At 39.3% G+C, this 24,487-nt stretch overlaps 1 pseudogene; it reads right to left on the minus strand.

The window, feature by feature from the left end:
* Positions 1-887: 887 nt before the first annotated feature.
* The window catches only part of LOC134210412 (ATP-binding cassette sub-family G member 1-like), a 47,473-nt pseudogene continuing 23,873 nt past the window's right edge, over positions 888-24,487 (minus strand).

Below are 24,487 nucleotides of genomic sequence, written 5' to 3' on the forward strand. Positions count from 1 at the left end.
GTTGGACTTTGACTTTGCTTCACTGGTTCCACAATTATGTTTCAATTTAGATTGATAAGCGTTAGCATGTGAAGGAACTTTAATCTCCACATATAAGTGATACTTATCAACCTATAAGGACAGGCTTTGGTGTGGATTTGATAAGTCCATTCCAGCTCGCACTACACCAAAAAACAAGTTCGTACTATTCAATTTAATTCCACCACTATATTTGAAATTGTATTAAAATGATTACGTATTACGTAAATATTACGTCCTCATTATCTAAACTGGTTTTTTTTATATATGTAGTAGATTGTTTTTGTCCCAACCATAGCCGTTCAAAATAACGCTGAAGCTCCCAATTAAGTAAGTTGGCTTCCGATAGCACCTGTTGTCCAGGGTCAATCACCTTGATTCGTCATCCAGCTCATTGTGGCAAGTGCAACTGCTCAACAGTTGCGCACCGTTCTTCACCTCTCCACAACTCCGGCTAAGCTGCAAAACGCTTCAGCAAGCATTCCTAATTCAGGCGATAATCCTAATCGCTCAATCACTCAATCATCCGCTTCCATTGGCCAGGTGCAAATGGCTGTAAAACTGAGACACATGGAAGGTTACAATCCACAATTGATAGAGTGTTGGTCCCTTTACACAAGAATAAAAAAAGCACTTGACTACACGCAACGTTGATATGATTGATAACTCACAGGTCGCATGAACAATCGCGAACACGTTTCAGATGGAATTTTTTTTTGCAAAGCTTGACTGAGTACTTCACCGTGCCATTCTGCAGCCTAATGTGATTGCCCCAGAAATAAGAGAATGATAACTGCCAGCGGACGATTCATCAAGTTCAAGGGTCTCCGCAGGGATTTCTTTCCATTCCGTTCATTGTCCTACGCAAGTACCGACCGGTAGTCTTATCGCCGAAATTTTATTTTTCATTACTTCCAGATTCGATTGTACATATGGTCAAATGTTTAACACTTGACTCTTGGTACGGTGTAGAGAGATTACAACATTTTTATCAACGTTTATTTTAGTTTGGTATAAGTAGCTAATAATATGATTTAATACGGTTACCTTTACAGCTAAGAAAAATGGGCTATCACGTAATCACAGACGATTGCTTAACACTTCTTTTAAATTGGCTCGTTCATGGAATTCAATTTGTTTTGTTTTGAGTGGGATTTTTTTCAAAGAAGTAGAAAAACCTGATAACCATAAGATTGATAGTGAGGCCTTATGTCTCATATCTAAAATACTTTTTTGCATAAAATGAATTTTTTGTTCGATACAAGGCTCATGGTTCCCTGAGAAGCTGTTGTTTGCCAAACTGGGATTATGTTTGACTTGGTGGATAATGGCAAGATCAATCTTAACGAGAAAATTTGAGACAACTAAGAATATATTAGATCTAGAATCAAGGCAACTAAGTGACCCTAACTACACTACAAATCATCGTACCTGACGGATTTTTCATACTATCTACAACACTACATACAAACTACCCGAATGTGAATTGAGCTTCTGCGATACTAACCTAATTATTTCCCCTATCGTTTATTCAGCTTGTACCACAGCACGAACAGCGTTCCAATGTACATCGTTATCACAATCGACACAATTAGGATGAAGTTTTCTCCATGTCCACGTGTTCGATGTCCATGTCCTTTGGAATAGGACCGGGTTGCGGAAGTGGCAGTAAATCTGCGTCTCCGGACAGTACAGGTCGTTGCGGTTCATTCCGTACACCGAGTTAAGAATGCCGTGGAAGCTGGCCCGAGTAGTAGCCTGATGTGCCACATCCACTGGAAAAGCGGAGTAATCAGTCCATACCGTATCGGGTGCAGGCTTGAACACGGAAAATAGGACGGCCAGGATCGGACCGATGAAGAGACGGCGAGCTACAATGGAGATTGATTAGATGAAGGCATTGATTAGATATAAAAACAGGTATAATTATTTTTAATTAGTACAAAACAAATAGAATAGTATAAATAACTTCACTATAACCTGATTACTTATGAACATAACAGAAAATAAATATTTTATTTAATATAATTATAAATATTTAATGTGAATAATTCGCTCAAATTGGCTACTTCATTAAAACTATGTCACTATTGGTCTCTGAAAGGTTAAAGCGAATAATAAAAATAAACAGAAAAATAAAAAAAGCTCCCCTTCGATTTGTTAAAACAATGTTTTGAGAATCCTCAAAATTTTCCAGAGTAATGGTATTGTTGCCACTCAAATTCATTATTTTTGGGCAAAAAAGAGAGAGAGGGCAAATTTGTTTTATCTTTCTATCGACCTTATTGAGGTAACTGTATTATAATACTTAGATGGTTTGAATTAAGTCAGAATATACTATAGTTTTCTATTGCCAGTGTGGAAGAAGTTGCATACAAGTTCATGCTGTTAACAATTTTTATAGCTGCGAAGCTATAACGAATCAATAATATAATAATACGTTGCATGCAATCATTCTCATAAGGTAAGCGAATTCTCACTCTTCAACCCGGTAATATCACTAATAAGCTTAAGCTCACTTGTTTCCAATTCACTGAAGAGGCACTGCAAACTCACTGCTCCACACAACTCTCACCTTAATCGACGCTTAAACTTCCACCTTAATCAGGAAGAGCGTCGCTCCGATGAAGAAACCCCATGCTTGCGCCGAAATGGATCCCAAGCGACGCAGAACAGGCGCAAACAGCACAAACCGGTCGAAGGGTGTAGTAGTTGCCAGTCAGATGGTAGCTTCGATGACAACGTAAATCATGGAGCAGGGCAGACCTGCGGACGAAGAAGAGTATCAATGAATGAATGCCGCTTCAACCGGCCGGGCTGAGTAATGGAGCAAACATGTTTCCGGGGATGTTCTTCCTTCGGTTTGGGTACCGTCTTCGGTGGTAGTAAAACGGCAGCATCTCGCTTATTTTGTTTGCGGATAAACCGGGTTTAATTTGAGCAAGGTGAGGCCGCGTGTTCTGCGACTTATTAAGGCTACATTATTTGCGCTGAACAATCAGCACGCAGTCGTTACATTATGGAGTGGCAAAACAAGCTTTCAGCTTGTTAAATTTGGTACATAAACTTGAATTTAAATTGTGCTATTTGACTTTTTTCTTCCGATCTTAAATTGTAGCCGCCATTTTACCTGGACGGAACTTCGATGATCAACACCGATAGGAAGCTTTTTTTTTAAGGACCTAATTTATACCATCGGTTGAAGTGGTTCACGCGTCAAAGATTCCATTTCGACTTGGACTAAAGATAGAAATCGTAAAATTAGAAAAGTAAGTCCCATAGAACTTTTGGTTGAAAAATACTTAATAATGACAGTACTACGGCCATTTTTCCAGTGTAGATCCAACATCAGCATGGACCCGTACAGGTAGACGTAATTGGCCACAAGTACTTGATTGGCGTTTGGACCGACTCCTTGGTAGATGTAACCGAACAGTGTGGCAACGGAAGCATGTGCGATCAGACAGCGAATTCCAAGAAGGAAACTGAAAAGGGACATTAGAGAAAGAAGAATTATTGTTTGAACTTCAAAAATATGTTTTATGGGCTTTTTGATTGATGGAAATATTTGATATAATTAACAATAAAACGGGTGAATTAGTTATCATCCCAAAATTAGTTGGACAATCTAACCAATTCCTGACAGGAGCAATAAGCAAAGATTTATTTCCTCAGCATACCATCAGCAGGAATCCTGCCGTTAGCACAAGAACCGGTTCCGGAGGACCCAGCGTTGGTAGATCCCCTTTGGCTCATATTTTATCTAGCTGCACTTGAATATATGGATTGCGAATCGTCTGAACTGAAAGCGAATCGTTGCCATTCGAACCGGTTACCGGCAGGGTTGGCAGCTGATGGAATAATTATTAGAAGTGTAAATCTTGCCGATATGAATAGAGAAGATTGAAAGTTTTCGCTGCTGCGGAAGGTTGATCGTGCTGATTGACGTGAAAGAACTTGCTTATTGTTGTTTTTTCACTTATTTTAGCAAGTTGTTCAGAAGATCGTTCCAACCATGATTAAAAAATAGATAAATCTACAATTAACAATAAATCTTGCCATTTATTAAATTCGTCAAGGAGATCCAAAAAGCCGTGAGGACTTCCCTTCATCGAACTCATGTAAAGAATTCAACAGAATGTTTTTAGGAACTTCATAAGAAATTAATCGGAATTCCTTCAGAAAAATATATTAAGTTCTTTTTAGTGGAATGTATTCAACCATCTAAGACGAATTAAGTACTCTCCATTTAATTCCACCCAATTATTTTCGATATCTTTGCAGAATACGTATTTTCGACCGAGTCAAGTACGAGATTGAACGAACGACCACACAGTTGTTGTCAAACAGTTACGTATCTGCAAAGATATCGAAAATAATGAATTAAATGGAGAATACTTTAATTCGTCTTAGACGGTTTGAATTTTCCCAGAGAAAATGCATTGAATTCCCTGTAGAGAGACTCTCGCTTAACATCTTTCAAAGGACCTTTAAGAAACACTTTTTCATGAATTAAATTGAGTACTGCAATCAAAACCTTCTGCATATTGCTCTATTGATTGCAATATTTAGAAATTTAATTACATGAAAAAATGTTACAGAAGTTCCTTTTGAAAAGCTGTCGCGAGAACTCGTCGAATTCCGTGTAGAATTTATCGAGCTCGTGTGGAGATTTCATCGAATCTCCATGGAAGAAATCATCGAATCTCCGTGGGAAATTCATCGATATCTCTTTCACCACGTCGGGACTTAAAATCACTACCAGGCAGCGAGCAGTTCCAAAATTCGAAGGCTCGCTAAGGGTTAAACAATCGTTTCTGTTGTATCTCCAGTAGATCTGTTCAAATTTCCAAAAAGCATCTTAAAATTCACAGGTCAACTGGTTATTGACAGATTTGTATTCTAAGGTGATAGGCCTCTTGGTGAAAATTTCAGCTCAGCTGGTACAAATTTAGGTGTGCTTCAAATCGATTTAAGGTTCTGACATGTTTTTGCCCTCAATTTTTTGATTATAATTCTTTTTACTTGCAAAACTGTATATGTTAAATTTTTGGCCACAAACGAGATTTTTTATATATTCTAAATCATTGTAGGTTCATCATCAAGAGATGTAGCCCATCAAGTATCAAATAAGTAAATCATTTATTACGTATTGCTTTAGTGATGTCAAAACCTGCATGAAGTATCATTTGAGAAAACTGGGAAAACTGGACAACTGCATCCGTTTACCTCCGAAAATTAAAGAGACCACATCGGACATATGTTCCCTATTTTAAAGAACAGCAGATCATCTCCTGCTCCGAATCGGACACAAGCGGCCCTTGCATAATTTCGGTAGGAGCCCTTCTGTACTATCTGCAATGTCTGTGACGTTAGCAACTCTGTGGAGCATTTTGTCAGGATGTTGTAAAATCAATTTCTTCTATTCAAATTCACCTTAAAATTACTTATAAAATCTTGTGAGGCCAAATATTCCAAAGAATATATACTTATGCATATTCCAGGCTTACTCAAGAATTCCGAACGAAAATGCCGGGGTCCTCAGAAAAATTGGTTCGATTTTCTTTGGTCTTGTTCTCTGTCTCTCAGGATTCCCTACGTAATGTTTTCAGAAGCTACATTAGGTTTTAATTTATACTGGAATCATCATCGAAGATTCTCAGGTTATCATGATTTTTTCTGCTTCGGTTGTCCTCCAAAGATAACAAATGTCTGTAAATGTCTGTAACATCAATCAAAAGTCTGTATAATGTCTGTAATCTGCATGATGTCTGTATGCAAGACCAAAAGTCTGTATAAATACAGACATGTCTGTATATCTGGCATCCCTGTTTAGACTCTGCTTTTTGTGCGGTGTTTCGCACAAAAAGTGGAACAATGGAGCCGGACCAGTGACCGCAGTCGAAACAAATGTAACAAAAATGCGTAATGTAGTGCATGGTGTATAAAGTGATACAGATAGGGGTACCTTTGTGCAGGCATGAGACGATCGATTGTTATCAATGCCAATGCCCTTGTAATGTAATTGGCGCTTTGATGTTGCATGAAGAAGAAGAAGCAGAAAGATGATAATCGAAAAAATATCCACGGGGAACCATACAAAGAAGTTTTTAAAACTCTTCCCAAAAATTCTTAAAGCAATTTAATTTGAAACGGTAAGCAGTACGGGGTTGTACTTTTCTTCTACTGTATGATATATACAATATTACTATTAAAAATTTTATTTTGTGATATTACACTTAATACACAGTATAAGAAAAGTCCAACCCCGTACAAACAAGTTTATATTAAAACGACTTTGGAAAATGTTGAGCATTTTTTTGCAAACTGAAAACTAATAAGGCCGTTACATATATTATTAAAATTATGTCCTCCGCAAAGTCTAGGGAGGGGGTAATCTTCTTTTTCTTCTACTGAATCGAGCAGCGTGAAAATTTGAATGCAGAGGTTTTTGGGGAGGTTTTTCGTCCAATTAAATGCGCACCTGAATAAGAAGGATTTAACTTTGATTCAGGAAGTGTGAATGCACTTAAGATATTTTTATAATACGTTGGGGCAATCATGCGGTACTTATTGTACACGAAAAAACCCAGATTAATCCACCTAGCGGTGATGGCGCCTTTCTCGCACAAAAAGGTAATAAATGTAGCCTTTACGCTTACACCTCGATGATGTACAAGAAAGGCAAACAGTTACACCGTCTAATGTGGATAGAAAATTTACACTAGTAGACGACAGATGGCGCTGCCAAAAGCTCGAATTTCCATGTTCGAATTTTGACTTTCGGACAATTTAATAGTACTATGGAACTGAACGAAGAGCATACTTACGCCTAAATGCGTGCAACACGAGCATCTTTATAGTACGATGAAACCTCTTAATGGAAGCCACGGATAAAAATCATAGATGCAAGGCATTTTCATAACACATTATTGTTCTATGTGACTATGTCTCATCACTATTTTAATATTATCTATTTTTGCAATTTGCAATTATTATGAAATTCAATAGTGATCAACAGCGTTTTAGTTCTGTCGATGCAACTTGTTGCAAGAAAATCGGTTAAGAGTTCTATGTGAAAATTTAGCTAATGTTTTTATGGCATTTTGTGCACACACACACGCACACACATACACACACGTGCTGCAAAATCAAAGTGCAGGTAAAGGTTTTTGCTCGGCTTCGCCGAGTGTTTGGTGTCGCAGGTTTAGAGGAAACGGCGGAACACGTGTTGTTCGTGTGCTCACGTTTTGCAGTAATGGTACCACATGCTGCTACATGTGGTCTGACACTACCCGACAACCTAGTTCGAGGATGTAAAGACAGTTGGCTGGAACGCCGTTTTATCGGCTATCGCCCAAATCGTCTCGGAGCTAGCCACATAAGGTGCGCGGACTTCGGATGGCTAGTTGCAGGCGCAAATAAGAGGTGGTCCAAGGGATCGGAGTCGGCTTCATGGGTCATACCGGTGGTCATGCCTGTGGTCGAACTCGATCCTTTTATCGAACAAGTGGCCGCGCGAAGAACAACATGGTATCGCGCTTTCGCGGCGTCGGTCAACCGGGCGGGTTCCGGCCGAGGACGGAAAGGGGTCCCGTCAAGGTTGGGCAGGCGTGGCCCCTGCGTCGGCAAGTCCCTCTGTGTGCTGGCGAATAGGCCCTATCGCAGAAAGGACATTGGGGGCACGCGGCATCATCATTCTTGATACCAGTCGTGCAGGGAAGCAGGCGCGAAGTCGACCCAGCCCACCTTCCGAGGACATAGGGCGTGGTAAGGCCACCTGAAAGCCGGCAAATGCTGCTGGCACGATACCATGGTGTTCTCCCAAAAGCGAGTCACGATGTTCGATGCTGCAAGGACACGCAGTAACCTCGAGGGTGCGCTCTGCACTGACCCCCTTTGAAGCATTACTTTCTGGTTGTACCGAAGGGACGATGGGCTTATGGCAGGAAACGGTTTAGCTGGTCGGGGATGCAGCCCGTTCTCATTGGAGGTGGCCCCTAACCCAGCACTTCCTGGTCAACCCAGGATGTCTGTTGAGCAGATTCCCCCTCCATTGTTTAGGAAGAAAAAAAAAAAAAAAAAAAAAAAAAACATACACACACACACGCACACACGGACAGCAGACATTTGTTCAGCTCATCGAGCTGAGTCGAATGGTATAACACTCTATGGTCTCTATGGTCTCCGGGACTTCTATCAAAAGTTCGATTTTGGAGTGAAATGATAGCCTTTCGGTACAACTTAGCAGGGATGCTAAGAAATCGCTTCTAGCGACAAAGAACAAGAGAGTAACACTCCACCAGAGTAACTTGTGTTCGTTCTGATATGCGACCACCCGTTACTCGCTAAGCGTAACAGAGAACAAAACGTGCGAAAGCAACGTTAATCATGCCATCCGAGCGACTCTCCTACCTCCTAGAGTCGTTTAGTCATTAGTTGTTACAAACAAGATTCATCCTTTGTCGGGGTCTCCAGCGATTCAGCCTTGTTCGCTTAGATTTATACTTAGGGAGTAAAAGTTTGTCGGAGAATGTTAGTTGAGAATGAAGGAATCTCGTCTTGTTCATTTTATGAACAAGTGCGGTTTTGGATGATTAATACATTTGGGAAATCATATAGAATCAACTGTATCTTATAAATGCAAGGTTCGATTTTAACCAAATTTGGAATACACATTCAACAATTATTGGAACAGATTATGAATATGATTTATGGGTCAATCGGTAAAAAGGGAGAGACTGTTTTAGAATTCAATGTAAATTCTGAACACAGGACGATTTTCAACAAATTTGGAAAATATATTCATTGTTTTCTTCTATACGCATGGGTCTATTCTAACCGAATTGGGTATACATATTCCTTATCTTATTAAGATGATTATTGGTGATGGATAAGTGGGTTGTTTTGTTATAAAAAAAAAGGTAGAATTCAGTATGATTTTTGAACGCATTTCAACCAAATTTAAATCTCATAATATTAATCTTTGCAGACGATTATAAAGAGAACGTGTGAGTTGTGTGGTGGATCATTTTTTAGAAAACAAATAAAAGGATTATAGATACTTGTGACATCTTTCGATTATTATTCTGCACACCTTCTTTCTAATGGTTTGGATTATTCTTCTTCTACGGAAGATACATATTCATACAATGGCGGACAAAGAAAATCTTTCAATTAATAACTGAGAAGCTAATTACGGGTGGCTACTAAAGCGGGAATGGAAAGAATGGCTCGGAAGAAAACCACAAAGAAGCATTTATATATAATACTTATATAAAGAGTTGGCTCAGTCTTTAATCTCAGATTAATGAATACATATATTGTCCGTGGTCCGCCGTGCGGCGTACTTCAATCTTGCAGGTATCATATGACCGCTGGACGGCTACCATTTCCGAATGATGCTTGTGATCCTATTGATGAGTTGCTTTTTTTCGGCCTTCTAATCACTTTTTATATACAATGGAGCTCAGAGACCAAAAATCCTTTAACAGTTTTCGAAACATTTTCACGTTTAAAATTGTCACCAATGTACTTTCTACATGATCTTTGTTCGAGAAATAATTGAAGTAATGCAGCCGCAGTTCTTCCAATTTTCCATGTTGTAAAACAATAACATTGGAGTGAAAGTGTGTGCGTCAATTTCTGAATATTCTAAGGATTCATTCACATAAGGAAATATTTCTTTGAAATCATAAATGTTCTCAATGAATAGTATTGAAGTACTGAAATTCCCGTTTTTTAGTGACGACCCTTTATAACACTAAGTTGAAAAGCCAGCCAAGTTCCCAATAGTAGAGCCATTAAAGACAAAGAGGAAGAAAAAGGATTAATCAGAAGAAAAAAATACGCACTTAAACAATTGACAAATATACAATTGAAAATATTTGGATTTTCTGATTGGCTCTGAGCCAGTATGTGAGTTTCTGAGTCTCTACTGTCATAATACTCATAATACACCTGATTCATTTTTAGACGGGGATGCGTTCCGTGTAAAAAAGTTTTCAGTTCAAAATTTTGAAAATCCGTGTGAAAAAAGTTTTATGATTTCTCGACAAATCATGCAAAATGGAGCAACATAGCAAAAATTTTGTATGAGATTTTTTTACACGGCCGTGTAAAAAAAAAATCCGTGTAAAAACAGAATCGGGTGTAATGGTATATGCAATGCGTTTTAGTTGCGCACTTTTTTTTCAAAAATCTTGGCATTAAAATATTCTTGGTTTTTCAATGTTTTTCCTGGTCATTTACAAATGTTGTACCGTCAAATGGGGTAACATGTAACAATAGGGTAACTTGCAAGTTGCAACACTGACTTGATCCCATTCATATGCATTTTTCAAGGCTGTCCGTTGTTTTTTTAAATCTAGACATCAAGACTTCGGTACCGTTTAAACTCATATTACGAACACTTAAGCACATTTTTCACGTCCGAGTTCTTTATGGCAAATTAATCAAAATATATTAATACAGTATTGACCCGATTTTGTCTACTCCCGATATTATCACGTCACGATTCTATCACGATTTATCACCCCAAAATTCCTCTACAAAAGACCCACTCAACTCCTAAATAATCAGACTTGATATTATGATGTGTTGATTAGCTTCATGGTATAGAGTATGTAGTTTAAATTTGGTTATGTAAATTGACCCATGCGCTTGAGTTACACTAAATTATTAAAGTTTGAAATAAAACCCACTCATACCGCACACACTTATATTACCAGTTCATCATCTTTGTCCCTCTCTCATTTAAACAGCGAACACGCTTACCTCTCTTGTTACAACTTACGATCTCTAATCGCTGAGCGTTACACTCTCCCACAACCTTAGTCGCTACCGCATGGAGAGCAAGTTTATTCGTTTTTGTTTTGAATCACGAACAACTTTGTCGGATGAGGCACCTTCTCCTGAGGGCTACGAACAAGCGCTTGTCGATTCTGCTTGTTCTATAACAAAGCAGTAAAGCGAACAATCGTGAATCGACTCATGTTCGCCAGCAGTGCATCCCTGCAACTTAGTTGTACGAGAAAGGCAAAAAGCTTCGGAACGCATACGTTCTTGAAACGGGCTATATGAGTTACAAAGAGCTATCACCTTCTGTCTCCTGATTCAAAATTTGAATAATATGAACAAAATGGTTGCACGAATATTTTATCCATAGGACACTCAGTGTTGGTAGAATCATACTCAAATCTGAATCATCGAGGTTTCATGCACAAGATAACTCGCCTGCGATTCTGTAGGGGAGCATCGCGCTTGAGTTTCACCGGTTAGACCGATCGCTTCGCTCACTCACCGATAAAATTTTTTCTAAAAGCGTCAAAACGCAATCGAGGCGTAAGTTTGTTTTATATGTGCATTATTAGTCATTGTCTTAGACGAAAACAGTTATTTCAATGCATTCAACAATAAAGAACACGAAATATCTATGCAACATGCAATTTGCGATTCGAATCATGATTCTCTGGGCCATGATTCTAATGAGATGTGACTCCCGCATGATTTGAATAGCCGACGAGATTTGAAATTTGAGATTTTACCAACACTGCCGACAGTGGGAGTTAGATTGTAATAACACACACACCTCCTTTCCCTCCGCAAAATTACTACTGCGCGCATCACAACCAAATTAATTGGGTTTTGACATGATTGACTTTATGATTTCTAGATGCACAAAACAAGATATGCGTATGATTGGAATGTTTTTTAAATAATAAATTGAAAAAGAGGATGATCCTAGGGCTTCTTCTATTGAAATATTTCATCAAATGCTTCAAAACCCAAATGTAGAATTAATCGAAGAAAGGCATCTACCATGAGGAATAAATTTGGGTTTCATGTAATTTTTAAAAATTTTCGTATCCAACAATTTTCATATCTTAAGATACGCTAGTTTTGTTCGAAACCAGTGACATAAGTATCAAATGCATGATGGCTACAATCCTCAATGAACAAAACTGCCTTACATAGTTTACGTTGGGCGTTGTTTCGTACATAACCCTTCTGATTTTTTTAGTATAGATCCTCTAAATAGACCTTTATGTGGTGAGTTTTTTTTTTGGATTGACAACTATTTATTCTGCAGGGCGGTTTGTATTGACCTCCCAAGATTTTTTTAGGCAGCAAAATTTGAACAACTTTTCATAACAATAACCAAATGCTTTCGTTTTTTCACAGCACAAAGCCATAAATATGCTTAATGATCTGTACTGATGAAAATGTCAACATTTCATCAAAGTTTTAGGATATTTAGATTTGAAGTTATTGCCTCAATATGGGGACACTTGATCCCCATTAGTCACCATCAAAAATTATGAAAAAAATCAAAAAATATATATCTGTATTCAGGCTTCTATTTTTTGTAGATTTGAGATTTGATGAAGTTTTTAGAAAAAATATGATTGCATAGATATCATAGAAAGGATCAAGTCTCCCAAATTTTAAAATTGCATGCTGTTCGAATTACAACAAAATCGTTCATTCATACGCACAGCAATTCGGAAATTGCTCCATTTTGTAGGAAAAATATTTGAAAAATCTTAGGGCACCTTTCTAATTTTATCAGAGCAAGTTCTTGGAGAGGGATCAATTTCCCGAATATTTTAAAAGTAGATTTTGACAGCACTCCAAAAATCGATTGTGATCAATAACAACAATAATTTAAGAACTGTATTCATCGTCAAAGTTAAATACATATTTCTTAGATAGTCTGTGTGGAAATCGCGTTTGTTTATTTATTTTTGGCTGTGATACATCGGAAATCAGAAAAGGGGATCAAGTCTACCCAGTCTCCCCTAGTTATGTTTCGAGTTCATAAAAATGCAAGTAACATGTTAGGATAGGTTAGGAACAAACGGTCAAAAGTCGAAAGGTCGAAGGGACAAAACGTCAAATGGGACAAAAGGTCGAAATGAACAGTAGCTCGACAGGGACGAAAAGTCGAAATAGACAAGAAACTGAAATGGAGAGAATCAATATCACACAATACAAGTTTTATTTATTTCTTAAATCAACAATCTTTTTTGTCTCTACATATTCATAATACTGTTACATAGTAATTACTCCTTCTTTGAAAATTGCTCATTCGTCAACTTTAATTGATGAGATGAGTGTATTACTTATGATTGAAGTTAAATGCAACGAACATGGCTTTTGGCCAATGATGTCAAACGATATTAACGTTTGGCCGAAAATGTCATTAGTCGGCAAATGTCGCTTGGCCGAAATGTCTTTTGGCTGAACAAATCATACGAAAATGTCGTTTGGCCAAACGGCTCATATGGCCAAAATGGCTTTTTTCCGGACGAATAATTTGGCAGAATAACTTGTTTAACCGAACTTATTATCTTCTTCTTCTTGGTTGTTAGCAGGAAAAAGATTCGGTCACTTAGGTTATCTGACAGAAGTAGAAGTCCAACCCGTAAATTCGGGACTGATTCACTATTTTGGAGTAACTTATTTTATAAACAAATATTGTAAAGCGTTTTCCTGCTAAAGCATGCATTTCCTGGAAAAACTACGGCATGTATCCGACAGAATAAGCTTTCTTCTGTCAGATAAGAGAATTAATTTTGATAAAAAGCGTTGCATGGAATCATAAAACAATGTTTGTTTGTTTACAAAATATGTCACGCGCATATCGCAAATTAGTTCCGAATTCCAGTGCACTGAAAAGTAAATCTTGCCAGCCAGTTTGCCTCTTTCGTTTCCATGTCGTCTCAACTGAGAATTTACTCTTGTGAATTAAGTTATTCTGACCAGGTAACCAATAAGCATTACAGTATGCACTAATGCAGCATTATACGTACATTGTATAGCTCCATGCTGTATATAAGCATTTTAAAAACAGCTTTTTCAATAAGCATTCGACGTAAATTCCATTAGACGAGACAGGCTTAAGGACAATTTTACGGAACTAAATTGAAAAGTACTCACCTTGAAAACGCGAGTAGTCACGCAGCAAAGTTAAAATAATAAAATGACAGCTTTGCGTTACCTCCGTATTGAGTGGTGACCTTGAAAACGCAAGTACTTTTGAATTCAGATTCCGTGTGACTGCATCACTGCCGTAATCTGAGAAAGTGACGTATGCGCCCTTTTTACAACGTACATGTTTTTCATTTTCTGTTGAAGAGTACGATGAGTACTACTCGTTAACACCATTTTGTAAAATGGCGTCAATACGTCACTTTGCCAGATTACGGCAGAATCAAGAGCTGTGCACATATTAGCAGGATGTTGTGCTTTCGACACATTCTTTTAAAATGGTAACATAAACTGCAATACATATTTTGTTTCAGCTTGTATCTTAAGTTCTCAAAGAAGCCGAAGATCGCAAAACATGTTTTCATAGCCTATGCCTTTCAAAGTATCAAAGCCACGCATCTTACCGCACGGCTAAGAAGGGCCCTTGTCACTACTCATTGGTTATACTCACTGACTTCGTTATGAGAGTGACGTTTGTTTCATTGCATTCTGAGACGAGAAATTGAGTTTCAGAAAGTTTCAGGATACTCATCATGGAATCCAACTAATGCAAGTCAATAGATTTTATCAACCCCGTGGCAAGAGGTGCTTCTCAGCGTAGCGAACATCTTCATGAATATGTCCAGCATACATTTTGAAAAGTACTTCTTCCGAATCTGTGCGTTTACAAACCACAGATTTTATCCAAAATATTGTATTGGCACATTTTCAATTTGGTCAAAATAATACCAGCTTTATGGTCATGTAAATATAATCCTAAAACATCTTTCAGCAAACCATTTATTTTTTCAATTTCACTAATGAATGTTGTTATCGATCCCCGGACCATTTCAACTGTAAAGCTCGCCACAGTATAAACAATAATAATAGCTTTTGTTTGATTTGGTGGAACAAATTACGAAATATGATTTCGTGTAGCGTTCGATTTCAATGTCGATTCACTCCATTCGTAGGTTTATTATATTTATCATCAAATAACAATTCCATGGTTAAAGATGTAAATCTTGCAAATTATTTTAAAACAATTTTCAGATTTAACCAAAACAAATAGTAAACAAAACAGAGTTTATTTTTAATAACAACGGACGGTAATGAGCTACCGTCCGTGGACATGGTGGCTATTGTCAAACCCCCTGTGATAGTATAGGACGCCAAGGGGTGGATTTTATACATTAGCGACAAATTAGGATGAAGCATTTAAGCAGCCGTAAATTGTGCCAAAACCTGCGTTAAATTCTTTTATGACTGCGCTATATAATGTAATGGATTATCGTAAGTATGTAATATTTAAATGTCTTTTTTTCATGTTTTCTGGGTATTCTTTATATTAAAGTAATGAGAAATTACAGGAAAACATATTTCTAAGTCCCTATTTACAATGTCCTTTAATGTTTGCAATTGTAGAAATGGTGTGTCAAAAATGGTTTAAAGAAAATTTTGAACTGATTTTATATGCACGAGATGTCACTAGAGTCGAATGAATGTGTTTACTGTTATAATGGGCCGCGGTTGTCGATGACGTCTAGTCAACTGCCCACCATTGCATTTTAATCAATGTGGATATGTGAAGGCTTGACACTGAATCAGCACCTTCTTACAACACGTCAGAATGCTCGGAGCGGTGGTGTGACCTCCAAACGTCAACTCGAGACTGACCCGCAAACTGCGGCCATTACTCGGAAAACTCGATACCGTAGCAGCATATATACTATTAGTTACTGCAACTTATTTGCGATTAGATTTAGAGCAGTTGCTGCAACCATATTTGTCTGACTTCTGCTGCTTAGAGTAGACAGAGACTACTTAAATAAGGTCTCTATATTCAATCGAGATTTGTTAAGCTCACTTTGGGTGTAAAACTAATTGACATTTAGATTTCAAGACACTGTTCGCAAGTAACCGTACATGACTGAAAGCGATTTATAAGTTACGTTAGTGAAGCTCCAGTCACATGGAAATGACCCTCTAGTGACAAGCGTGACTACCAGTTCACCGAAAGTTACTGTATCGAATAAAATGTTTAGCAGAAACGGTTATTTGACCATTACCATTGAGAACATATATGGTTGAAGGAGACGTTTCATTTAGCCGAAAATGATTTTTGCCGAAATCGTTTGGCTGATTAAGTCAAACGGCCGAAAATGTCATTTGGCCAAACGGAATATAAGACGAAATGTCTCTTTGCTCGAACGGGTTATTTGGCGAAAGAAAATTAATCAGAATAAAACCAGGAGAACATTCGGACAAGTTATATTTCTAAAATGAACAAATCTAGATAGAGCAAACATGTTGTTTGAATAAGAAATAATGAAAGCCGACAAATTACAAAACAGATGATGATAGAACTCCTGGTTTAAAATTCACAATTTCGACATAAACTTACTGTGTAAATTCCAAATTTTATGCGATGTAAGCTTTAAACGTAACACATTGTAACGCTTGCCTTTTAAAACACTAATTCATTTTAGTCTCGTGTAAATATCGAAATACACAGAAACCAGTGAAACAAATGCAGAACAATGTTTATTTCCTTGAAGCCAGTGGGGGGAATTAGCAGCGGCGTTGATTTTAGGTCAGAAATCAAGAATATGTCTTACTCAGGAAGACACATTTTTTAAACGTGTAACATTTTCCCTAAGATGCTCGCAGATTATTATTAAGAATATTTCGTCAGAAAAAATGTGTAGGGTGTAAATCGTGTGGAAACTCTATATATATATTTTACATCGGCTCTACAAAAGTTTAAATGAACAGAACTCGCACCTAAAAATAACGGAATGACGAACCCAACGACCTGAAGTAACCCATTAAAGTTCGGAAATAATTGGATGGAATCGATAAGTAAAGAAAATGTTTCTAATAAGTAATCAGAAATGATGCACAGATGACCGAGCAACTTTTTGTGAAAATTGTTAAACTTTCAAACTTCATCTGTCATAAGCCGGAGACTCAATTCTGTTTCACTTTCTTACTGCCTTGTACTTGACTTGAAAGTTTGAGCACCCCTGACCCAGACAGGCATTACGATTGTCTTTAGTAGATTTAAGGCACAGCAATTTATTTACATTTTGTGATAAAGATTCCTAAAGTCTATTCAGAGCTAATGTAAATCGCAGTCGTTAGCCTTTCCCAAGATCCGTCTTCTGTTTACGCTATTTTATCTTTCCTAAGATTTACGACTTCAGGGCATCGTTATACCTAGCGTTCTATTAGCAAGACCAACATCAAAGTTGGTCAGAATGTTAATTTCATATTACAGATATGAATGTAAAACTAAAGATCAAAATGGCAACAACATTGCCCTCTCTGTAAATATGTTGTAAATATGGATATGCTTATTGAGTATTACTGAACCATTTATCATCTAGAGAAGTAGTTAGTTCGATTTTTTTAATTTTTCGATGACAATCATTTAGTTTTCAATAAGTAAGGATTTTTAGACAGGAACGATGCTACAACATATTTTAGGAACAATCCTCACGGAATAAAACCGAAAACACTAGCGTTTTCAAGGGCACCTCATTCAAAACGGCCACGCAAACTATCATTTTATTATTCCAGTTTTATGCGTCTCTCGAAAATGAGTGCTTTCAGTTTTGGAGTCCGTGATTTCAATTTTGTTACTAAAATATTAAATCAACAGCAACGTTAAATAAAAGCAACGGTGTTTATCCTGCATAGTCAAAAACCATTAATGTCAGTTAGTCTTGTTTTACATAGCGACAATTAGTTCTCGCAAAATTTATTTAAAAACAGTCAATAATTGAAGAAAACAACAAAACCTATCAAACTCTCACGTCCTGTTTGTATGATGCTTTGTATTTGTCTCTTTATGCTGTATGTCAGTTAGCCTTAGAACGCATCTTACAAATACAATTTCACTTGAATCGATTTTATAATTGCCTCACCCCATTGTTATATAGATAATGAACGCTTCGTAGCTTCTCACACCCATCATCAGTTTGTAATAAATATTCCTACCAAGCTCATGATGTGCTTGCCAAACGACTCAACGGAAAGGCAGGTTTTGCAACCGTTGGTACGAAAGAATTTGAATCGATCCTGTTACAGGTAAGGTTCGCTCCACCCATCCCAAGGGTTCGACCATGAACCATGATCGACCGTTGACCTGGTTGATAGATGTAGAGGTGCACGTCTTGTCACGAGGTTCAATGCATCAGCCGGACTTGTTTGTAAATTAATTGCCACGGATGCATGAGACGCATTGCCATGCGCATGCTTTTAGTTGCAGTTCTTCCTTTATGAGTTCGAGAGCCGCCGCTTCAATCATGCATTGAACGTGTGACATTACGGCATCGGTGCAATGTCCGTCGTTCGGTTGTGGTATTAGAGAATATGTGCAGATCGTGACTTCAGTTGGCTCGTCTTATTTCCCAATTGATATCTCCAATGACTAATTTGCCGTTAGCTATAATAAACACACCAATCTTTCATAGTGTACTTGATTACATATGTCGACATATGCCATAAGCATCATAATCCAAATTCCAGCAATAATATTAAATCCATCATTGATTCAGCTAAACGTGATCCAACAACGTCGAATTATAAGGGTCTGATAATACATATAATTAAAACGTGATACTACAGTTAAAAAGGAATTTGTAAAAATGCTATCTAAATTTCTCTACTTATCAGGCTGAAGATAAACATTCCAACCTTTACTAAATGAATAGCCCGATACCCCATGAAAGTCAGATTGCATCAAACAGCAGTTCGTAAGCACTTACCATCGTCGAGTGATCCAGCTTAATGCACTCGCTGCTCATTTCGTAGTACTTTTCAGTGCAGCCTTTATGATCTTGCCATCGGCGCCGTATTCACCGATGGCGATCCATCACCGCAACGGAATAGAAAGAACGTTTCAAAATTTCAAATGCTCCGCCAAGAACGCCACAAACCTACTGAAATCGGCGGGGTTGTGATAGCTCGGCAATTATATCCAGATTGGAGAAAAACGGCAGCAGTTCTTTGACCGGTCCCTGATAGAAGCAGTGACCTTGGGTGACGGTATATAATTTGTCGAACATTTCGAACAGCAACGCACTGGCGTGAACGTGCAAATTATGGTCTCGCCGTCTTGTAATCGTTCAGCAGAGAAATACACTGGGTACAGGAGGAACTGTCCAGCCCGGTGGTTTTCGTCCAGGAACAAAATCGGCGGGTTGTTTATCATCTCGAGCGCGATAGCAGGCGTTTCTTCTGACCTCCGAGAGGCCATATGGGTATCCTTTTCGTTCAAGTCCCAGCATGAACAGGATTTTCTCGATCAGCTTTTCTCGGACTGATGCTGAAGCCCAGCTTCAGGGTGGCGCAGCTCATGGCCTCTTTGACCGTTAGCCAGGGACGGAGGGCGTCGTGCTGCTGGATGTAGCAGGACAGCTTGCGGAAGCTTTGCGAATTGTGAGAACGGTTCTTGCCGTTCACTTGGACCAGACCGCTCACGCCGGATGAACTGTGAACATAGAAAGAGCAATATAAGAAAAAAAGTGTGATTAAATCAATCTAATGCAATGGAAAAGTGAGAAATTTGGCAATTATCTACAGAAGTCCAGCTGCATTGATAAATTTTCATAATAGTATTAGAATTTCATAAGTTAAGCATTTTTCAATCAAAAGTATAATATAATAAAAACCCAAATATCGCAAGCGTTGCTTACCCCAAGAAATGTTTCAAAATTGAAAATAATGTTTTCTACGATTTGGTCTCACAAGGGTTGATGCATTTTATATATTTTCTTAGAAGGTACCTATTACAACAGGTTATTACACTTTTTTGTACATTATCAATCTCATATGAACTCTATCCAGCATTTTACGTGCGGTAATGGCCGCCACAATTTCACTCATGTTCTGGCTCGATGCAATCGATTTGAGGTTTAGCTTGTGTCGTTTGACATCGTAGTGATAATCATCATCATGAATTAAACATCATGATGATGGAAACTTATCGTTTTTGTTTGAGACGACACAGTCCAAACATAAAACTGTTCCCAACCTACCAAAGACTGAGCTTGATTGTGGCTGCCATTAGCGCTCTTAAAATGCTGGATACTCTACGTTACTTGAGCGATTTTTGTTGTCTGTCTCATGGTTATTAGAGCCCTTCTCGTATTATCGTGGGTACCTTTTCATCTAATCACGTACGTCTGTGAGAAGATTCTTGGTTTACTTCATTTCAGAGATGGCGAGTTTGATTCTCGTTCGATTTAGGAGGTTTTCTGGTGGGAAAAATTCTCAACCCCTTCGGATATATTCTCATACAACGGTATAGAAAAGGTTTCAATTACTATCTGAGAAAATGCTAATAGGATAATAGGTTGAAAAGCAGGTCAATTAAAAGTCATTGAAGAAGAAGAAGCTGCTCTAGAAACCCAAGGTTCGGTCCACGCCCATGGGCTGTCTCGAGCAGGGCTGCGATTTACCAAAAGTGCTTATGGAGTACGATTCTTTTATTTTGTATTTGTCGCTGCTCCTATCTATCATGGACATGAGCATGATGACCGCACATACCGTAGATGCTTCTCCATGATTGACCAGAACAATCGCAATTGCACAGGAACATGGACGGAATCATGAGATTTGCTCTCCAACTTCAATGTGCACGGTTCGTGGGCTCTAGTATCTTAGCCCTTAAATGCGCAATGTTGTTTTAAAACAACAAACCGAAAATACGTTCAATGTTAATGATTTTAATGGTTGTTTACGTTAAAATATTTTCGACGATTTAAAAAAAAAAGCCTAGAGCATTTAAGGGTTAAATGGTTGATAACGGCAATGACCACGTTCTCACGGTCTATCGGGCTTGGGAAGGCCCACTGCATGCCGAGAACACCTCCGCACTCGTCACGAGGTCATGCGGAATTTTATTGGAATCTGAGTGTTAGGTGCCATACACATATTACGTCAGAGCTTAAAGGGGGGAGGGGTTTGCCTGTCGTTTTCTTACGCACCATATAACAAAAATTCGTTTGAAAAAAATCTTACATGGGGAGAGGAGGTGCGTCTTGGTAAACGGGTTGCCAATATGATAGTAATAGAAGGGTGGGAAAGGGCACTGTACCTTGACAGATACGTATTTCGGCCTCAACAGTAAGGCCGTCTTCAGTGTCTCGTATTTTACTCGACTTTAAAAGCGATTCTCAGCACTTCCGACGACGCCAGAGTTCTGGAACAAAAATAGAGTTGGTCACCAACTATTCTGGCGTCATAGACACATTAATATTTTGGCGTCAGTAGCTGAAACTGGATTTTGGGAAATTCCTCCTGAAATTCTTTTGAAAACTATTCCAGACATTCTTTCAAAAGTTCCGAAATTCTTCCCGATATTCCTATGAAAATCCCTCCAAGATTTGTTTTGGAAGTAATGAGTTCGGTCGGCAAATGCTGGGTAAAGCGTACCATTGGTACTTCGCGTACCTGAAGGAATAAAATAGACCCCATCTTGCGGTCCTTAGCGTCTTACAGCAACTCCTATTCTACCTCCCCGTGGCCAGGATACGAGCAACCTTAGGGAAGAACTATGCTGGGAACTATGGTCGTATACTGACAGGGAAGGGGGAGTTTGCTCCTCTCCAGAGGTGCAAATCTTACTGAGCGTCTGTTCTCCATGCCAAGATCGGCTCACAACAGCGTCTGTTCTTCATGTTAGGGGCGGCTGATCATCGTCCGAGTGCCACGAGGGACTCTCTAGTGAAACTGTGCACCATGGTCCACCGGACAGAAGGAATGGTCCTCGGAAATGTGGTGTCAGGCCCCGCAAGCCAGCCAAAAAACATACGCAACGAACAATCAACAAGAGATTACGGACTGGAACCATCGGCGAAGACCACTGCGACGGAAAGGGACTAGCGATTGGAAACTCGGTTCATGGAATTGCAAACTTCAACTTCTCATCAGGAGCACATGCATACTCGCCGATGTGCTCAAGGACCGTGGATTCGCCATCATAGCGCTGCAGGTGGTTTGCTGGAAGGGATCGATGGCGCGAACGTTCAGAGGTAATCATACCATCTACCAGAGCTGCGACAACACACACGAGCTGGGAACAGCTTTCATAGTGATGGGCGATATGCAACGCGCGTGATCGGGTGGAGCCCGATCAAATGAAAGAATGTGCAAGTTGAAGATCAAATGCCAGATATTCAACTTCAGCATAATCAACGTCCATAGCCCACACTCCGGAAGCACTGATGATGATATAAACGCATTCTACGCGCAGCTGGAACGTGAGTAGAAGCTGCTCGCCACGACGTCAAAATCATCATAGGAGATTTGAACGCCTAGCTGGCCACGAGGAGGAGTTTTTGACCGACTATTGGGAAGTTCAGCGCACACCGGCTGACGAACGAAAATGGCCTACGACTAATTGACTTCGCTGCCTTCAAGAATATGGCATTCAGCACCTACTTCCAACACAGCCCCTCCATCGGTACACCTGAGATCACCACTGCAGACAGAATCACAAATCGACCATACTGATTGATTGATGACGACACTTCTCCGACATTATCGACGTCAGGACATATCGGCGCGAACATCGACTCTGACCACCACTATCTGGTGATGGTTAACTGCGCCCAAAACTATCCGTCATCAACAATGCTCGGACACGACGCCGCGGTACGACCCAGAGCGACTGAAGCAACCTGATGTCGTACCACATACGCGGGCTCGATGGGCCCCTCTTGAGGACTGCTGGAAATAGTCAAAGAAACCATTAATGACGCAGCGGAGAACAATCGGGTATGGGACGAAGTCGACGGAACGATTGGTTCGACGAAGAGTACACAGATTCTGAAGGAGAAGGACGCAGCGTGGGCGGCGTGGCGCAGCAAGGACCAGCAGAACGTGGAACGCCATAGCGGAAGCGGAGAGCAGACCAGCATTTTCAGGAGAAGAAACGCCGCCTGAAGAAGCGGATGAGAGGAGATGTAACAGCTGTGCCTTCTCAAGAAACACGCAAGTTCTATCAGAAGCTCAATGCATCCCGAAAAGGCTTCGTGCCACGAGCCGATTGTGCAGGGAGAGATGAGAGCATCTTGACGGACGAACGTGTGGTGGTCGAAAGGGAAGCAGAGCTACGAGGAACATTTGAATGGCGATGAGAGTACAGGAGTGAGTCAAGGCAGCGGAGAAGATGACTACGTCAGTCTGAGGACGATGGAAGCCAACACCCCCACCTTGAGGGAAGTTAAGGGATCCATCCAACAGCTAAAGACCGAAAAGAAGCTGGTAAGGATGGTATCGGAGCTAAGCTGATCAAGATGGGCCCGGAAGAGCTAGCCACTTGCCTCGATAGTCAGAATCTGGAAACTGAACAGCTACCGGAGGAGTAGAGGTGAGGAGGTTTGAGAGGTTTCTTTTGAGAGAGGATGCTTTTGGTTAACTGACCTAGAAGGGTTATTCACGAGCTTGCACTAAGACCAAATATTCGAGCGAAATATCACTTGTAGGTATATCGCATAAGGTAATTAGAAATCTCTTGAAAACCTGGCCAATAACACTGTAGCTACGTTGAACTCTATATTGACCTGTTTAGGAAGAGAGTAGCCGGTCAAAAACTGCATGAACTGCAAAGGTGTTATTGATTTTAAGCGTGTACTGTGACAGAATATACTTACACGTAACCAGCTAGGATGTTGAGTAGTGCTCTTTCCGGCCCCGACGGCCCATAATGCATCAGCTCCCAGAGTTGAACGATCCATTCAAACCGTGGAGAATTTCTTTGCTCTCTGTAAAAAAGAAACAAAACAAAGAAGAAATAATTGGAACAGGTTACGAGAGTGAATCAAAGTCAAGTTCAACATTCAGAAAAAAGAAACAAATTGCTGACCAATTATTGTGCCGCATCCGTCAGACGTTGAAGCATTTACGTTGGAGAAGGTGTAAATTCAATGCAAAAATCGATGCAGACGTCAGAGCTTTGCAGTAGGGTAGTTCAAATTAGGGTAAACCGTAGAAACTCTTCTTTAATACTTATTATGAAATTTGTGACGTTTAAGGAAAGAAATATAAAAATGTTTCAATATATAAATATTACGAACATCAATTAATGAACTACCCTATTCTACGCTCGGCAGCAACATCTACGATAGTTCCCTGTATGTGCCGCAATGTTCGATTTTCTTCCCGTGCGTCTTGATCGTTCAATTCTAACCACTCGAAAACCTCCCCTGAAGGCACTTATTGGTAATCACCGAGCACCATAAGCGATCGACCGTGTGTTTTTAACATGCGGCATGGAGCACCATCATCAACCAAACTCGATTTGATGTAACCCGTCAAGTACGACAACATTGCTCGTACTTATCGCTAGAACGAGGCAGGTTGAGCACATTGAACGATGGATTGGGATAAATGTTATTTTTTTTTTTCTAGAACTTTGTTTGGTTAATGAATTTTTCCCTAAGATAATTAAAAATCTGCGAGTTTAGATTACTGAGAAACTTCCTCC

The sequence above is a fragment of the Armigeres subalbatus genome, chromosome 2, assembly GCF_024139115.2.
Source record: "Armigeres subalbatus isolate Guangzhou_Male chromosome 2, GZ_Asu_2, whole genome shotgun sequence".
Taxonomy (NCBI): Eukaryota; Metazoa; Arthropoda; class Insecta; order Diptera; family Culicidae; genus Armigeres; species Armigeres subalbatus.